Raw genomic sequence first — 20017 nt, 5'->3', positions numbered from 1 at the left:
TGCATCGACCCTGTCTAACTATAACATTATCCCAGGTATCCACACAGCCTGTCTCCCCGTCCCCCTGCTTCTAAAGTGTCTCAGGGTCTCCTGGCACTTTCTATCTCTCTGCTTCTGTCTCTAACCCTCACTATCTCTCTGTTCTCTCTCCGTTTCTATCTCTCTGTTACTCTACCTCTGTGTGTCTCTCTGTCTATCTATCACTCTCTCCCACCATGTTATTTATCATTAGGGGTCGAGTTAAATCACAGACAAAATAAACACTTCACCTGTCTGCCCCGGAATAAATAGCAAAATTTGTGGATATTTTATGTCTGCATTCAGACAATATAGACAGCAGTGTATATTATATGATGGGATGCTGCAACTCGATTTACACTCGTACTGGCGGAAAAAGAACTTAAAAAGAATTATTCACAAGTCCAGTCCAACTTAACGACAGATTTGACCCGATAAGGTAATAAATGCCAAAAGTCTTGAGTTTGTTGGAGTCCCTTACGTTTTACTCTGTCTGGATTTCAGAAATTAAACATTACACATGCACTACAAGATTAAAGATTACAAGTAGGTTAGGTTACATAGAATTTTGGGAGGACGAACAAGGCTAGGGAATATCCAATGAATGGCTGGACGCTAAGAAGTACAGAGTGTCAGAGGGACCTTGGTGTAATTGTCTATAGATCACTGAAGGCAGAAGCGCAGGTAGATAAGGTGGTTCGGAAGGTAGAAAGGATACTTGCTTTATTAGTTGAGGCATAGAATATAAGAGCATGGAGGTTATGATGGATCTGTATAAAACACTGGTTAGGCCACAGCTGGAGTACTGTGTACTGTTCTGGGCACCACACTATAGGAAGGATGTGATTGCACTGGAGAGGGTGCAGAGGATATTCACCAGGATGTTGCCTGGGCTGGAGCATTACAGCTATGAAGAGAGACTGAAAAGGCTGGAGTTGTTTTCCTTAGAGCAGAGAAGGCTGAGGGGGGACCTGATTGAGGTATCTAAAATTATGAGGGGCATTGATAGGTTTGATAGGAAGAAACTTTTTCCCTTTGTGGAGTGGTCAACAACCAGGGGGCACAGATTTAAGGGTAAGGGGCAGGAGGTTTAGAGGAGATTTGAGGACAATATTTTTCTCTCTGAGGGTGGTTGGAATTTGGAACGCTCTGCCTGAAGAGATGGGAGAGGCAGGAACCCTCACAACATTTACCAAGTATTTAGATGAGCATCTGAAATGCCATAGCATACAAGGCTATGGGCCAAACTCTGGAAAATGTGACTAGAATAGGGAGGTGCTTGATGGTGGGCACAGACACGATGGGTCAAACGGCTTTCTATGCTGTATAACTCTATGACTCGATAACTCAAACTGTCGTCATAGTATTCAGCTGAAAATTGATCAGTTACATTGTTATTTCAGTCCCTATTTACCGTACACACGGTACCTTACTGTTGTAATAAATTCATACAGTATCTATTTATCCCACTGGGGCAAAATTTCACTGGCTCAACAATCTCACCAAATACGAAAGCATTCCACAATGCAAGACTCGCAAATTCAACACAAGTTTCCTTTTCTGAGTCTCGCTCGTCTGTTCTGATTCTCGTGGGATTACTGATGCTTGTCCTCCACATGAGCAGTCGTCCTAATCCCGTGTGCCTGTCCTGCTCCCAAACCCAGCATCTGCTTACCTTAACACAAGTGATACAGGAGCGTCTCAGTGACTGAGGCAGGTGAGTCTTGAGGCTGAGCCGGGCACACTGAGTGACCTGGGTGAATATGACACTCCAGGGAAAGTTTAAACGGAGCTTCACTCTGTATCTAACCCGTGCTGTACCTTCCCTGAGATTGTTAAATAGGGCAGTTCAGACGAGGAGAGTTATTCCTTACCCAATTTAAATATGGAGAAGTTATTCCTTCAAGCACATATCCAAGAGATTGTTTTAAATGTGATGAGGGTTTCTGCCTTTACCATCCTTTCAGGCAGTGAGTTCCAGACACCCACCAGCCACTGGGTGAAAAAACTATTGATGTGTTTCGTTCAGTTAAGTTTGATGTCAATGTTTCCCCAAGATGTTGATGCTGGGGGATTCAGCAATGGGATAATGCTTTGAATGCCAAGGGGAGGTGGGTGGATTCTCTCTTGTTGTCGATGGTCATTGCCTGACACTTGTGTGACGTGAATGTTACTTGTCACTGGTCGGCCCAATGCCTGAATGTTTTCCAGGTCTTGTTGCATGTGTCCATGGATTGATCCATTATCTGAGGCAAAATACTGTGGATGCTGGAAATCTGGAAACCATCGAGCTGAATCATTCACTCTGTTTCTCTCTCCACAGATGCTGCCTGATCTGCTCAGTGTTTCCAACATTTCCTGCTGGGAATTTCATTATCTGAGGAGGTGCGAATGGAACTGAACACTGTGCAATCATCAGTGAACATCCCTACTTCTAACTTTACGATGGAGGGCAGGACATTGATGAAGCAGTTGAAGATGGTTGGGCCTCGGACACTACCCTGATGAACTCCTGCAGTGATGTCCTGAGACTGAGATGATTGACCTCCCACAACAATAAACACCTTCCTTTGTGCTCGGTATGACTCCAACCAGCGGATTCCCACTGACTTCAGTTTTACTCGGGTTCCTCGATGCCACACTCGGTCAAACACTCCCTTGATGTTAAGGTCAGTCTCTCTTCCCTGTAGCAGACAGCAGTGAATCAATCCCTTTGACCCGTTGTGTACTGAACATGCTCTGCTTCTTCACAGCCTGATACAGGACTGTACACAGCCGATTAATGTAGCCCATCAAACACTCCCTGAACAGGTTCAGCACAGCTTAGGAACAGAGTACAGTTCCTTCAACATTATCTCTCTGTCTTCCTCTCTCCGTCTCTCCCTCCTGCTATCTCTGGCACTGGGAGAGAGACAGAGGGAGAGAGGGTTAGATATGCAGACAGAGAGAGGGCTGCAGAGAGGGACAAGGTTGGAGAGGGAGAGAATGTTGGGGTGGATTGAAAGGGAGGATGTAAGATTTATTAATGTGATATAATCCTTCACTGCTGTGTGCACAGCCATATCAGAGATAGGTATGGAGAGAGAAACAACAGGAGAGATCCAGACGGAATATCCTCCATTTCAAACATCCATCAAGTTATTCCACTGTGGGAGCCATCACACCCTCATGATATTGATTATGGACATTTTGAAATCTATGTCCCCACTTATGGACCTCTGTGTTAAGGGAAATAGGTCCTTCCTCTCCACTCTATCGAGGCCCCTCATAATTTTATACACCTCAACTCAATCTCCCCTCAGCCTCCTCTGTTCCAAAGAAAACAACCCCAGCCTGTCCAAGCATTCCTTTGGATTTTTTCCGTAATTTTGGAACTCTCTTCTGCAAATAGGGATTCATGCTGGCTTAATTGTTAATTTTTAAATCTGTGATTGATAGATTCTTGTTAACTAAAGGTATTAAGAGATAAGGGGCAAATGTGGGATATATGGTGTTAGTTAGATCACAGATCAGCCCTGATCTCACTGAATGCTGGAAGAGGGTTGAGGGGTTAAATTGCCTCCTCCTCTTCCTATGTCAATTGTTAGAATATCTTTCTTTCAGTCTAAGTCATCCTGTCGGTCTGTGTCTCTCTATTTCTCTCTTTCTATCTCTCTCTCTCTCTGTTTCGGACAGCGTAGAGCGAGATTCACTCTGTATCCACCCCATGATGTTCCTGCCCTGGGAGTCGTCTCTGCTTATGCTGCATTGCACCCGGTCTCAGTTTGTACTGCACAAGACCATTTCTCTGTTTATAATACAATAGGTCCCTGCCTTTACTCTGTATCTCACCCCATGCTGCCCCTGCCCTGGGAGTGCATGATGGGACAGTGCAGAGGGAAATTTACTCTGTGTCTAACCTCACACTGTGCTTGGCTTGGGAATGTTTAATGTGACAGTGCAGATGGAGCTTTCCTGTGTATCTTTGGAATTTAGAAGGTTAATTGGTGATTTGGACATCTGTCCCCAGGCCATCAGGTTGGGCCTCTGGATTACGTGACAAGTGATATTATCACTACCCAACTACCTCCCAAATGGATGCGTACAGTGTCTGCCCCGTATTATCACTCACAGTAGTTCTGGGCTGTAACCCTGAAAATGGTCCCGAATCAGAGACTCAAAGTTCACATTTTAACTTGGAAAAGGCAGGTACAGAGTGAAACCGGATTGCTTTTGTCCCTGGATCCTATGTTCACTGCAGACAGATTAGTTACATTTACAATAGAAATGCCAGGATTGAACAAGGTCAATGCAATAATATGGAAAATGTAAATGACGCCTCTCAGAATTGCCATCCATCCAGTATGAGTACAGATTTCAGGTTTATTCCCGAGAAAGGTCTTACTCAGAAAATATCATTGACATTGAAATTATTGTGTTTTATCCACCACATTATTTACATAAAAGTCAAAGCTGCTGATATAATGTGTTTGTTCAGATGAGTGTAACTAATAGCAATGATCAAGGGTACAACTGTGTCAGTGGAGACTTATCCCTTGCAGGGGGCATGATCAAAAAGATTGCAGGTGATACAAAAAATGGCCGTGTGGTTGAGAGAGAGCAGAATAGCTGTGGACTGCAGGAAGATGTTAATGGACTAGTCAGGTGGGCAGACACGTGGCAAATGGTATTCAACGCAGAGACGTGTCAGGTGATGTATTTGGGGAGGTCGAGCTAGGCAAAGGAATGCACCATTAATGGGAAAATCCTTCCAGGTGTGGAAGAAGTGTGGGACCTTGGAGTGAATGTTCACAGATCCATGAAGATAGCAGGGCAGGTCGCTAACAGAGTTAAGAAGACATAGGGAATACGTTTCCTTTATTAGCCGAGGAGCAGAATAGGAGAGAGCGTATGCTGTTGCTATTTTAGTCATTGGTTGGGCTGCGCTGTGAGTACTTACTGCATTTCCGGTCACCACATTACAGAAAGGATTTAATTGCACAAGACAGGGTACAGAGCAAACTTACGAGGATTTTGCCAGGTCTGGAATAATGTTGCTGTGAGGAAATATTGGACAGGCTGGGGCTGTTGTGCTTGGAACAGAGAAGTCTGAGGTGAGGTTAAATTGAAATGTCGTAAGTTTTGATGGGCCCAGATAGAGTGTACGTGATGGGCCTATTTACCTTCGCAGAGAGGTCAGTGACAAGGGGGCATCGATGTAAAGTGAAATAAAAACAGGAAATGCTGGAAATACTCAGCAGGTCTGGCAGTATCTGTGGAGACAGAAGCAGAGTTAACTTTGCATGACGGTGACACCTCATCAGAACCTTCATCACTGACCTGAAACAAGAGACAGGGAAGGTTGTAGGGGTGTAGGAAGTTACAGAGATCGGGAGGGTTGTAGGGCTGTGGGCTTTACAGAGATAGGGAGGGTTGTAGAGCCTGGAGTAGGTGACAGTGTTAGGGAAGGTTGTCGGGCCTGGAGAAGGTGACAGAGATAGGAAATGCTGTAAGGGCTGGAGGAGGCAGCAGAGATAGGGAGGGTTGTAGGGGGTGGTCATGGTTGCAGAGAGAGGGAAGGTTGTGGTGCTGGCGGAGGTGACAGAGATAGGGAGGACTGTAGGGCCCGGAGGAGATTTCAGAGAAAGGGTGTGCTGTTGCGGCTGGAGGAAGTTACAGAGATAGGGTGGGTTGTCGGGGCTGGTAGTGGTGTGTGAGAGAGGGATGGCTGTGGGGGCTGGAGGATATGATAGAACTAGGGAGGGCTGTTGGACTGGAGGAAGTGGCTGAGCTAGGAAGGGTTGTTGGGGCTGGAGTAGATGACTGATCTAGGAATGCTTTAGGGGCTGGAGGAGGTTACTGAGATAGGGAGGGTTGTAGGAGCTGAGGATGTGACAGAGTGAGGGAGGGTTGTCGGGGCTGAGGAAGTTACAAAGATAGGGAGGTTTGTAGGGGATGGTAGTGGTGATAACGCTAAGGAAAGTTGTAGGGGTTGTAAGAGCTGACAGAGTTAGGGAGGTTGCAGAAGCTGAGGAGTTTACAGAGTAGGGAAGGTTGTCGGGGCTGGAGTAGATGACAGACCTTTGGATGGTTTAGGGGCTGGAGGAGGTTACTGAGATAGGGAGGGCTGTAGGGGCTGAAGGAGTTGACAGAGTTAGGGAGGGTTGCAGGGGCTGAGGAGGTTCCAGATATAGGATGGGTTGTCGGGGTGGGAGGAATTCACAGAGATACGGAGGGTGGTAGGGTCTGAGGAGGTTACAGATATAGGGAGTGTTTAGGGGCGGAAGGAATTCACAGAGATACGGAGGATGGTAGGAGCTGTACGACGTTACAGAGATAAGGAGGGTTCTCCAGGCTGGGGGAGATTACAGAGATAGGGAGTGTTGGGGGGTCTGACGAAGAAGTAGAGATAGGGAGATTTGTATACGCTGGAGTAAGTGACAGAGATGGGGAGGGTTGTCAGGGCAGGAGGAGGTCACTGAGATAGGGAGTGTTGTAGGGCTGAGGATGTAACAGCGAAAGGGAAAGTTGAGGGGGCTGGGAGGAGGTTACAGAAATAGGGAGGGTTGTACGTTCCGGAGGAGGTCGCAGATGTAGGGAGTGTTCAGGGGCTGAAGAGGTAACAGAGATAAGGGAGGGTTGTAGGGGATGTGGTAGGCTACAGAGATAGGGAGGGTTGTCTTGGTGGAGGAGGCTACAGAGATCGAGAGGGTTGTCTTGGTGGAGGAGGTTACAGATATAGGGAGGTTTGTCTTGGTGGAGGAGGTTACAGAGATAGGGAGGGTTGACTTGGTGGAGGAGGCTACAGATATAGGGTGGTTTGTCGGGGCTGGTGGACGTTGAAAAGATAGGGAAGGTTGTAGGGGCTGGAGGTGATTACAGAGATATTGAAGGATGTAGAGGCTGGAGGAGGTTAGAGAGATAGGAAGGAATATAGAGGCTGGAGGAGGTTACAGATATATGGATGGTTTTAGGGGCTGGAGGGTGTTACAGTTCGGGAGGATTGTAGGGGCTGGAGGAGGTTAAAAGGGTAGGGAGGGTTGAAGGAGCTGAGGAGGTAATAGGGATAGGGAGGGGTGTAGGGACTGGAGTTGGTTACAGAGCTAGGCAGGGTTGTAGGGGCTGAGGAGTTTACAACGAGAGGGAGGGTTCTAGGAACTGAGGAAGTAATAGCGATAGGGAGGGTTGCAGGGGCTGGAGGATAATACAGAGCTAGGGAGGGTTGTAGGGGCTGATGAGGTTACAAAGAGAGGGAGGGTTGCAGAAGCAGAGGAAGTAATAGGGCTAAGGAGGGTTGTAGGGGCTGGAAGAGGTTACAGAGATAGGGAGTATGTTACAGAAATAGGGAGTGTTGTAGGGGGTGAAGGAGATCACAGAGCTCGGGAGTGTCGTGGGGCTGAAGAGGCAACAGAGATAAGGAGGATTGTAGGGAAAGAAGGAGGTTACAGAGATAGGGAGTGTTGGCGTGGAGGAGGTTACAGAAATCGGGAGGTTTGTTGGGGCTGGAGGAGGTTGCAGACATGGGGTGGGGGGGTGGTTGTTCTAGGGGCTGCAGGGAATTACAGAGATAGTGATCGATTTAGGGGCTGGAAGGGTTGACAGTTATACGGAGGACTGTAGGCACTGGAGGAGTTTACAGAGCTAGGGAGGGTTGTAGGGGCTGAGGAGGTTAGAAAGAGAGGGTGCGTTGTAGGAACTGAGGAAGTAATTAGAATAGGGAGGGTTGCAGGGGCTGGAAGAGGTTCACGAGATAGGGAGGGTTGCAGGGACAGAAGAAGGTTACAGAGATAGGGAGGGGTGTCGAGACTGCAGGAGGTTACAGATAGGGAGGTTTGTCGGGGATGGAGGAGGTTACAGATATAGGGAGGTTTGTAAGGGATGGAGGAGGTTACAGTGATAGGGAGGGTTGTTGGACTGGAGGTGGTTACAGATATAGGGAGGGTTGTAGGGGCTGGAGGAGGTGACAGAGATAGGGGTGTTGGACGGGCAGGAGGAGGTTACAGAGATAGGGTGTATTGTGGGTGGCGGGGGAGTTTACAGAGATAGGGAGCTTGGAGAGGCTGCAGGATGTTAGAGAGATCGGGAGGGTTGTAGCTCTGGAGGAGGTGCCAGGGATAGGGATGGTTTTAGAGGTTGGAGGAGGTTCCATTCATAGGGGGGATGGTCGGGGCTGGAGGAGTTGGCAGAGTTAGGGAGGGTTGTCGCTCTGGAGGAGGTTACAGCGACAGGGAGCGTTGTTGGTGCTTGAATAGGTGCCAGAGATAGGGAGGGTTGGAGGGGCTGGAGGAGGTTACGGAGATAGGCAGGGTTGGAGGGGCTGGAGGAGGTTACGGAGATAGGGAGGGTTGTAAGGGCTTGAGGAACTGACAGAGATTGGGATTCTTCTAGGGACTGGAAGATGTAACAGAGTTAGGTAGTGTTGCAGGGGCTGAGTAGGTTACAGAGATCGGCAGGGTTATCAGCTTGGCAGTAGGTGACAGAGATCGGAAGAGTTGTGGGGGCTGGAGGAGGTTACAGAGATAAGCGGGGCGGGGGGTAGCTGTGGGCGCTGATGGAGGTCACCGAGATAGGGAGGGTTGTAGGGGCTGCAGGATGTGACAAAATAGGGATAGTTGTGGGTACTGGAGGACATGGCAGAGATAGGGAGGTTTATATGGGCTGGAGCAGGTTAGAGTTACGGAGTGTTGTCTTGTCTGGAGGTGGTTACAGAGATAGGGAGAATTGGGGTGCTGAGCAGGTAACAGAGCTAGGAGGGATTTAGGGGCTGGAGGAAGTTACCAGGGTAGGGAGGATTGTATGGGCTGGAGCAGGTTTCAGAGACAGTAAGGGTTGTAGGGGCTGGCGGAGGTGACAGAGATGGGGAGTTTGGGTGCACACTGGACACAGGTGTGGTACTGGACTCTTGGAGAACAGCTGACATTGTACCTCTGTTTAAAAAGGGAGCGAAGGATAGACCGATTAATTACAGGCCAGTCGGTATAACCTCAGTAGTGGGCAAATAAATGGAATATTTTCTGAGAGACAGGATAAACTGTCACTTAGAAAGGCATAGCTTAATCACGGATAGTCAGCATTGATTCATTAAGGGAAGATCTTGTTTGACCAACCTGATTGAATGTTTTGAAGAAATAACAAGAAAGATAGAATAGGGTAGTGCAGTTGATGTGGTCGACAAGAATTTTAGCAAGGCTTTTGATAAGGTCGCACAGGACAGACTGGTTAAAAATTTAAAATCCCATGGGATCGAGGGAAATGAAGCAAGGTGGATGCAGAAGTGTCTCCATGGCAGGACACACAGGGTATTTGTTTACGGGCGTTTTAGCGAATGGAGGGGTGTTCCAGTGGTCTTCTGCAGGCCTCAGTACTGGGTCCCCTGCTTTTTCTGGTATACATTAAAGTTTTGGATGGAAATGTAGGGGGCATGATCAAGAAGTTTGCAGACAACATAAATATTGGCCTTGTAGTAGATAAGGATGAGTATAGTTGTAGGCTGCAGGAAGATATTGATGATCTTGTAAGATGGGCAGAAAAGTGGTAAATGGAGTTCAACTCAGAGAATTGTGATGTGATGGATTTGGGGAGGTCAAACAAGACAACTGAATGTACAATTAATGGGGAAATACTGAGTAGTACAGAGGGAGTGAGTGACCTTGAAGTGAATGTCCGCAGATCCCTGAAGGTAGAAGGACAGGTTGATAAGGTGGTGAAGAAGGCATATGGAATCCTCTCCTTTATTCGCCGAGGTATAGAATATAAGAACAGGGAGGTTATGCTGGAACAGTATAATTCATTAGTTAGGTCACAACTTGAGTACTGTGTGCAGCTCTGGTCACGTCACCACAGAAAGGAAGTCACTGCACTGGAGAGGGTACAGAGGGAATTTACGAGGATGTTGCCAGTACAGGAAAAATGCAGCTATGAGGAAAGATTGGGTAGGCTGGGTTTGTTCTCCTTGGAACAGATCAGATTGAAATGTACAGGATGTTGAGGGGCCCGGATAGAGTGGAGGTGAAGGTTCTATTGTCCTTAGCGGAGAGTTCGGTGACTCCGGGAAATAGATGTAAAGTGATTGTCAAAATAACCAGAGAGGAGATGAGGCAAAATGTTTTCACCCAGAGGTTGTTGTGGGTCTGGAACTCGCTGCCTGAAAAGATAGTTGAGGCAGAGATCCTCAACTCATTCAAAAGGAGTCTGGATATGCACCTCAAGTGCTGTCATCTGCAGGGCGACGGAACAAATGCTGGAACAATAGGTGGATCGTTTTTGGGCTGGCGCAGACACAATGGGCCAAGTGGCCTCTTTCTGTGCATTAAACATTCTCTGATTCTATTTCTATGATTTAACGTTTCAGATCAATTAGCTAAGAACTGACTATCTCTGATTAATATTTAGCCCTCCAGCCAGAATAATACCTTTGCTACAATAAACGTAGCATCGAATTCCAATGATAAGTTCCAGCTCCTCTCTCTGGCCCAGATAACAGAAATTTCCACAATTCGGGAATGAACGATACAAAACTCCCCCAATTCCAATGAGCAACCCCAGCTTCTCTCTATCTCTCCTGTCCAGTAACAGGGCAATTCTGCAATGTGGGAATGAACATATATCAAAACTCCATTTACCTATGCAACCTGCTCTCTCTGGCCCAGAAAACACGCAGTTCCAAAAGATAAATGACAAAAGTCTACACTGTGTATTGTACAATGGGAGATCCTCTCTCTGGCCCAGATAAAAGGCAGAGCTACAATGTGACAATGTATGGATAACAAGAAAATGAGAGAGAGAGAGAGAGAGAGAGAGAGACAGACAGGGTGCCAGACCGTATGGACGAAGGAGACAGGTTGCCAGACCACATGAACGGAAGATGCGAGGTGACAGAGAGTGAGTTAAAGGAAGCAGCCAGATTGATATAGAAATACAGAAAGGGAGTGAGAGAAAGGATTGAAGAGAAAGAGAGAGAGTAGAAAAGTACAGAGCACCAAACAGTGAGGGAGAGACGTTGGGGAGACGGTGGGGGGTGGTGGAGGGGGGGCGGGGAGACGGGGAGGGGGAGAGACGGGAAGTGTCAGTGAGTCAGACAGAGCACAAAACCAAGAGATAGATAGAGAGAGAGAGGGAACAAAAGAGGGCGAACGAAAGTTGGACAGGTAGAGCATGAAATAAAGAGAAAGAGACCGACGTGGAATGAGAGAGTAAATCAGACACGGAGAGAGACAGACATAGAACGAGTGAGAGAGAGGGGGAGTGACAGTGAGACAGACAGAGCATGGGAGAGAGAGAGACAGACACAGAGAGAAAGTCAGACAGATGGATCTGAATTTGTTCAACGTGAGTTTTGAGCGGAGGTTGGAATTGACAAGTGTCACTGACTCCCGAACATTTTCCAATCCCTGTGTGAGGCCTGTAAGGGGGATCAGACATTTTCAAACTGCAGTAATGTTCCCGACAAGGGCTTAGAGTTAAATGTTTTACATCAACAAAACATGTCCCCTGGTCAAACTGGTTCTGTCCTCATTGTGCTGAATTAACATATCAATGGACAGGACACCGAGGAACATATTAAACAACATCCCAAAGAGTACCATTTAAAAAAATTATTTCATAGGATGTGGGCGTCGCAGGCCAGGCCAGCATTTATTACCCATCCCTAATTGCCCTTGAACTGAGTGGCTTATGAGGCCATTTCGAGAGCATGTGAGAGTTAACCACATTGCTGTGCATCTGGAGTCACACGTCGGCCAGACCAGGAAATGACAGCAGATTTCCTTCCCTAAAGGACATTAGTGAACCAGATGGGTTTTTACAACAATTAACAATGGTTTCATGGCCATCATTAGACTAGCTTTAAATGAAAACATATTCACTGGTGAAGCAAACTGCTGAGCTGGGTTGTGTCTGAGTGGAAAGGAGTCACAGTTCAAATCCCAAACCCTCTCCCTCCCTCTCTCTCCAGTGGAAGGGATATTTCTCTCAATCTGGTGTGTGTGGGTTGTGTGCTCGCATTGTGAGCTCAATCCATATCACTTTTGATCCTTTGCTTTCTAACCAGCATTTGTTTGAATTGGGATGTTACTGAGAGATTGTCAGTACAACTGAGAGAAAATAGTTTTGGGATCTTGCTGCATCTATTGCTGAGAATCTTTTGCTTGGATGTATCCAATTTAATTTATTTTACTGCTCTGCTCCTGGAGGCATTTGTTTTACTTTGAAAACTATAATGACAATATGTTGAGAGAGTGAGAGAGCTTTGGGATGAGGAATATTATTGGACAGACTGTCCATCCGCCTTGGAAAGTGTCCGTCACCCAGAGGCAGGATTCAATGTGTCTACCTGCATTTGTGTCTGGCTTTTGGTCCCTCATTACAACATGCGCCTGTTGGATTGTGGCCCTTGATTTTTAAAATGGATTAAAATTTTGTTGAATTTAGGCCTGGCCCGTCATTACGACACGAACATGTGAATCCTCGATGCAGTCATTTAGGAAGGATAGGTGGAGGTGAAAAGGAGGTGTGATAGTGCTGTTAATGCAGGACGAGTCGGTACATTAGTGAGACAACATCTTAGATCAAAGGAGCAAGATGTAGAATCAGTTTGGTGGAACTAAGAAAAAGCAAGGAGCAGCAAACATTGGTGGGAGATGTTTAGTAGACCACCAAACTACAGTGGTAATGTTAGACACGGTAAGCATCAGGAAATTACAGCTGCATGGAACATGGCCAATACAGTAACAATGGACTTCTTCAATTTACAGATACATTGTGTTATTCTAATTAGCAATAATTCTGTGGAGGATGAATTCCGAGTATGTGCATGAGATGGATGCCTGGAGCAGTATGTTGAAGAACCAACTAGGGATTGAGCTATTTCAGATTTAGTATTTTGTAATGAGAAAGGGTTAATTAACAACCTTGTTGTAAAGGAGCCATTATGAAATCGTGACCACAATATGATTGAATTTTACATTTGAGAAAAAAGATATAGTTTATTCTGAAACTAGGTTTTAAATTTTAACAAAGGAAACTATGAAGATATGAAGGGCAAGTTGCCTATGGTGTTTTGGGAAAATGCATTAAACGATTTGACAGTAGCCAGGCAATGGCTAGTAGTTAAATAAGTTATTTCATGGTTGACAACAAATGTATATTCCTCTAAGAAACAAAAACCCCACACGAAATTGTCAATCAATCGTGGCTAACAAAATGAGTTGATTATCATTAGGGGTCCAGTTAAATCACAGAGAAAATAAACACTTCACCGTCGGCATAAATAGCAAAATGTGTGGCTATCTTCTGTCTGTATTCAGACAATATAGACAGCAAAGTACATTATATGGTGGGATGCTGCAGTACGGTAGGAAAAGCAACTTTAACCAATTGTTCACAAGTCTAGTCCAACTTAACTGCAGCTTCGACACGATAAGTTAATAAATGCCAACAATCGTGACCTTGTAGGACTACCTTAAGCTCTACTCTGTGTGGCTTTCAGAAATTGAACATTACACATATACTAAAAGATTAAAGGTTACACGTAGGTTAGGTTACATAGAATTCCAGGAAAATAGCACTAAAATCCCAGTGAATATTCCTGGAAAAATCGATGCTGCAAAGCTTCCCCACAGACTCTCACCTAGTCTGTGTCTTCAATTTCACCAAGGCCCACTGACCAATGATCAATCGTTCAGGAGGGATCTTCTTCCAATAGCTGGCCCGGCTATCTGGACTGCAGTGTCAGATAAAGGAAAGGGGCCCCCTTATATCCAGGACTGACCCTCACTCTCCCCTCGTGCACCATGTCACTGGGCTCAGTGTTAGGGTCTTTCCCTGCATGATCAATCCCTGTGTGTGATCAATATCTTTTCCTATACTTTAATCTGTGACTTTTCTAATATTTGTCAGTTCCGAAGAAGAGTCACTGACCCGAAACGTTACCTCTGCTTCTCTTTCCACAGATGCTGCCAGACCTGCTGAGTGAATCCAGCATTTCTTGTTTTGGTTCTTTTCCTACACTGTCTGGACCACCCCACACACACATTGCATTTGCTTCTACATTCCAAGCCTCATCCGTACCTAATTTCTTGTCATTAAAAGACTCCATTTTATTCTCCATATCCTGCCTTCTTGTAATTCCAGGCCTTTGTTCATTTACTGTCCATATCTTGTCTTAGGAATGCAGCACATAGGACATTCCAACCCATTTCTGTTGAGTGTTTACTTGTACAAGTGAATTGACCATTTAATATTTTAAACTTACTTAACGCTTGTGTTCCCAGACAGATCAAGCTCGCAAATTCAACAGTGTCCACTTTGACTTCATCCCATCGTGTCTTATGTACATTCTCACAGGATAGCAGGTATAACTGACCAGTGGTGTACTGCAGGGATCGGTGCTGGGATCCTTGATGTTTCTAGTGTACATTAATGATTTAGATGTGAAAAAGGAGGTATGATCAGTAAGTTTGCAGATGACACGCAAATTGGTGGTGTCGTAAATCGTGAGGAGGAATGCCTTAGATTACAGAACGATATTGATGGGCTGGTAAGATGGGCAGAGCAGTGGCAAATGGAATTTAATCCTGAGAAGTGTGAGGCGATGCACTTTGGGAGTACTAACAAGGCAATGGAATATGTAATGAATGCTAGGACTATAGGAAGTACAGAGTGTCAGAGGGACCTTGGTGTACTTGTCCAAAGATCACTGAAGGCAGCAACACAGGTAGATAAGGTGGTTAGGAAAGCATATGGGATACTTGCCTTTATTAGCTGAGTATAAGAGCAGGGAGGTTATGATGGAGCTGTGTAAAACACTAGTTCAGCCACAGCTGGAGTATTGTGTACAGTTCTGGATGCCAAAGGATGTGATTGCACTGGAGAGGGTGCAAAGGAGATTCACCAGGATGTTGCCTGGGCTGGAGCATTTCAGCTATGAAGAGAGACTGGATAGGCTGGGGTTGTTTTCCTTCGAGCAGAGAAGGCTGAGGGAGGACATGATTGAGGTCGACAGAATAATGAGGAGAATTGATAGGTTAGATAGGAAGAAACCTTTTCCCTTAGCGGAGAGGTCAATAACCAGGGGGCAGAGATTTAAGGGTAAGGGGCAGGAGGTTGAGAGGATTTGAGGACAATTTCTTTCACCCAAAGGGTGGTTGAAATCGGGAATGCTCTGGCTGAAGAGGTGGTGGAGGCAGGAACCCTCACAACATTTACGAAGTATTCAGATGAGCACTTGAAATGCTATAGCATACAAGGCTACGGGGCAAGTGCTGGAAAATTGGATTAGAACAGGTAGGTGCTTGATGGTGGGCAGGAACACGATGGGCCGAAGGGCCTGTTTCTGCGCTGCATGACTCGATGACGCAAACTGTCGTCATAGTATTCAGCTGAAAATTGATCAGTAACATCGTTATTTCAGTCCATATTTACAGTACACACGGTACCTTACTGTTGTAATAAAGTCATATCGTATCTATTCATCCCACTGGGGCAAAATTTCACTGGATCAACATTCTGACCAAATACTAAAACATTCCACAATGCAAGAATCTGAATTCAACATAAGTTTACTTTTCTGAGTCTCGCTGGTCTGTTCTGATTCTCTGAGGGATTACTGATGCTTATCCTCCGCATGAGCGGTCGTCCTAATCCAGTGTGCCTGTCCCGCTCCCAAAGCCGGCATCCGCTTATATTAAGGCAAGTGATACAGGAGCGTCTCAGTGACTGAGGCAGGTCAGTCTAGAGCCTGAGCCAGGCACAGTGAGTGACCCGGGTTAATCCGAAACTCCAGTAAATGTTTAAACGGAGATGTACTCTGCATCTAACCCGTTCTGTACCTTCTCTGAGTGTATTCGATGGGACAGGGTAGATGTGCAGAAGTTATCCCTTCATTTCATGTCTGGGAAATTGGAGAAGCCAGGGTTGTTCTCTGTGTCTCTCTCTGTCCTCCTCTCTATATCTCTCCCTCCTGCTGGTTCTGACACTGGGAGATAGACAGACTGTTCGATTTGCAGACAGAGAGAGGGCTGCAGAGAGGGACAAGGTTGCAGAGAGTGTGATTGATGGAATGGATTTAAAGGGAGAATGTAAGATATATTCATTTGATGTAATCCTTCACTGCTGTGTACAGAAACAGAGAAAGGTCGGTGTAGAGAGTGAAATATTGGTAGAGAGGGAGAAATGTAAATGAAGTTGGGGCCCAGGCGGCCGGTTCTGATGATCCAGAAGGAAAATGGTCCTTTGCAAACCTTCAGCAAGCTATTCCACCATGGGAGCCATCACACCCTCATGATATTCGTGCGGAAATCTTGTAATCTATGCCCCTGCTAAATCCAGCCTATCCAATCTTTACTCATAGTGAAAATTCTCCATTCCTGACAACATCCTCTGTAAATCTCCTCTGTACCCTCTCGAGTGTGACCACATCCTTCCTGTAATGTGGTCACCAGAACTTTACACAGTACTCTAGCTGTGGTCTAACTAGTGTTTTATACAGTATTAACATAACCTCCCTGCTCTTATATTCTGCACGTCGGCCAATAAAGGAAAGTATTCCGTAAGCCTTCTTAACCACCTTATCCACCTGTCCTGTTACCCTCAGGAATCAGAAGACATTCACTCCAAGGTCCCCCTGTTCACAGACAGAGAGATTGTTCAGTTAGATTGAAAGAGAAAATGCAAAACATGATCATTTGATGTAATCCTTCACTGCAGTATACACAGAGCATCGAGCGAGAGGCATGGAGTGTGAAAAATCGGGATTGAGGGAGGAAAATAGACGGGAGAGGCTAACAAATAGGAAAGGAGTGATAGGCACGGAGCGAGAGGTAATCTCTGGTAATATCTCTTCCTGGTAATCTCTCTCTGTGCCTATCTCTCTCTTCCCCTCTCTTCTACTCTCTGAAACCCTTTTTCTTCTCTCTGTTATTCATTTGGTAAGTGTATCTCTCCCTTTTAGAACATAGAACAGTACAGCATAGTACAGGCCCTTCGGCCCACGATGTTGTGCCGAACATTTAACCTACTCGAAGATCAAACTAACTACCTACTCTTCATTCTACTATCATCCATGTACCTATCCAAGAGTCGCTTAAATGCCCCTAATGTATCTGCTTCTACTACCACCGCTGGCAGCGCATTCCACGCACCCACCACTCTCTGTGTAAAGAACCTACCTCTGACATCTCCCCAAAACCTTCCTCCAAATCACCTTAAAATTATGCCCCCTGGTGATAGCCCTTTCCACCCTGGGAAAAAGTCTCTGACTATCCACTCTATCTATGCCTCTCATCATCTTGTACCCCTCTATCAAGTCACCTCTCATCCTTCTTTGCTCCAATGAGAAAAGCCCTAGCTCCCTCAATCTTTATTCGTAGAACATGCCCTCCAGTCCAGGCAGCATCCTGGTAAATCTCCTCTGCACCCTCTCTAAAGCTTCCACATCCTTCCTATAATGAGGCGACCAGAACTGAACGCAATATTCCAAGTGTGGCCGAATAGAGCTGCAGCACAAACTCGCGGCTCTTAAACTCAATCCCCCTGTTAATGAAAGCCAACACACCATACGCCTTCTTAACAACCCTATCAACTTGGGTGGCAACTTTGAGTGACCTATGGTCATGGACCCCAAGATCCCTCTGTTCCTCCACACTACCAAGGATCCTGTCTTGAAGCCTGTATTCCGCATTCAAATTCGACTTTCCTAAATAAATCACTTCACACTTTTCCAGGTTGAACTCCATCTGCCACTTCTCAGCCCAGCTCTGCATCCTGTCAATGTCCCGTTGCAACCTACAACAGCATTCCACACTATCCACAACTCCAGCAACCTTCGTGTCATCGGAAAACTTGCTAACCCAGCCTTCCACTTCCTCATCAAAGTCATTTATAAAAATCACAAAGAGCAGAGGTCCCAGAACAGATCCTTGTGGAACACCACTGGTCACCGAGCTCCATGCTGAGTACTTTCCATCGACAACCACCCTCTGACTTCAATGGACCAGCCAATTTTGTATCCAGACAGCCAACTTTCCCTGAATCCCATGCCTCCTTACTTTCTGAATGAGCCTACCATGGTGAACCTTATGAAACCTTTTCTCTCTCTACCTCCCTCTGTACACGATCTCAGTCTCTCCCTCTTGTTCTCAGGATGGGAAGAGAGAGAAAGAGAGCAGAGAAAAGGTGTCGCAGGTAGTGAGAGAGGAGGCGAAAGAGACAGAGGAAGAATGAGGCTGGCATTGGGAGAGGGATCTTTACCCTGTATCTAACCCCGTTTTTTATTCTAACCCCGTGCTGCTTGATGGGGACAGTGCAGAGGGACCTTTAACCTGTATCTGACACCGTTTTATTTCCTCACCCCGTGCTGTTTGATGGGGACAGTGCAGAGGGAGCTTTATCCTGTATCTAACCCCGTTTTTTTTCTAACCCCGTGCTGTTTGAAGGGGTCAGTGCAGCGGGAGGTTTACTCTGTATCTAACACCGTTTTTTTTCCCTCTAACCCCGTGCTGTTTGATGGGGACAGTGCAGAGGGAGCTTTACCCTGTATCTAACCCCGTTTGTTTTCTAACCCCGTGCTGTTTGATGGGACAGTGCAGAGGGAGCTTTACTCTGTATCTATCCCCGTTTTTTTTCTCACCCCATGCTGTTTGATGGGGAAAGTGCAGTTGGAGCTTTACTCTGTATCCAACCCCTGTGTTTTTTTTTCTTTTTTTTGGGAGATTTACTCTGTATCTCACCCCGTTTTTTTGTGGTCTTTATACCCCAGGAACCTTTTATATTTTTCATGACGAGGGGGCCTTTATTGCTCAGGCCCCCTTCATACACATACTTATATTTTTCAAAAATAACTTCATTAAAAACAGAAATAAACAAAACCTCAAATTAAAATGCCATTCTCGGCGTCGACAATGCACTCCAGTCCCTGCGGTGCCCACCGGTCACAGAAGGCCTCAAGCATACTGGTGGACACAGCATGCTCCCTCTCCAGGGACACCCGGGCGCGAACGTAACTGTGGAAGAGGGGCAGGCAATCGGGGAGGACGGACACCCCGACGGCCCGCAGCCTTGACCTATGAATTGCCACCTTGGCCAGGCCCAGGAGCAGACTGACGAGGAGATCCTGATCCCGGCCCACGCCCCACCACACCGGGTGCCCAAAGATCAGGAGTGTGGGACTGAAATGCGGCCAGAACTTAAGGGGCAGCCCCTTCAAATACTCAAAGAGGTCCTGCAACCTCGCACACTCCATATATACATGGAACACCGACTCGTCCAGGCCGCAGAAAGTACAGGTGGCCTGGGAGTCCGTGAACCTACTTTAAAGTCCATTGCACGGGACTGTCCTGTACAACAGCCTGCACCCCAGGACCCGATGTAAAGGGAGAAGACTCCCGCATAAAGAGACCTCCATCGTGGTTTACCCTCGCTGCCAGATGGCAACGCAGACCGCCAGGGCGTGTCCGGCCGGCTGACGAGGGCGAGGAAGTGGAGAGTGTACAGGTGCAGCCCGTACAGGAAACCCCACCTTGCCGATTGGAATGGTACAGAGGGCATTTCCGAGAGCCGGCTCGGGTTGTGCAGGACCGGCTCTCGAGGAGGGTTTCGGGGCCTGGGTCCGATGAGCAGTTCCGGCCGAGCTGACACCCGCTCGGTCCGGAGAGCTCCACACTCCCGAGACCTCTCGCCACACACAGAGAAGGCATCCCAGGGGCTTCGGCTACTCCTCCACCCGCCGGACCGTCCCCGGAGTCGGCCGCCCGGACAGCCGAGGCGCTCAGCTCCGCCGGTGGGGGAGTGCCCTGACTGGAGGCGACCATGTTCCAGACTCGGAATAGGTCCCGGTTAAAGACAGGCAGCTCCCTCAGAGAAGCACGGCTAACGGACTCCAGTGGAAGCTGTGTGTTGTCTTGAAGGCAGTGACACTGGCAGAAAATATACATCACCAGCGCACACCGTCTAGGAGGATGCTCGATGTACAGGTATCTCTGCAGGGTCCGAAGGTGGAGAGTCGCAGGCTGGGTGGGGACACACA

Source organism: Heterodontus francisci, chromosome 21 (genome assembly GCF_036365525.1).
Source record: "Heterodontus francisci isolate sHetFra1 chromosome 21, sHetFra1.hap1, whole genome shotgun sequence".
In the NCBI taxonomy this organism is placed as follows: domain Eukaryota; kingdom Metazoa; phylum Chordata; class Chondrichthyes; order Heterodontiformes; family Heterodontidae; genus Heterodontus; species Heterodontus francisci.
The sequence above is the reverse complement of the archived record's forward strand: the minus strand, read 5'-3'. Positions refer to the sequence as shown.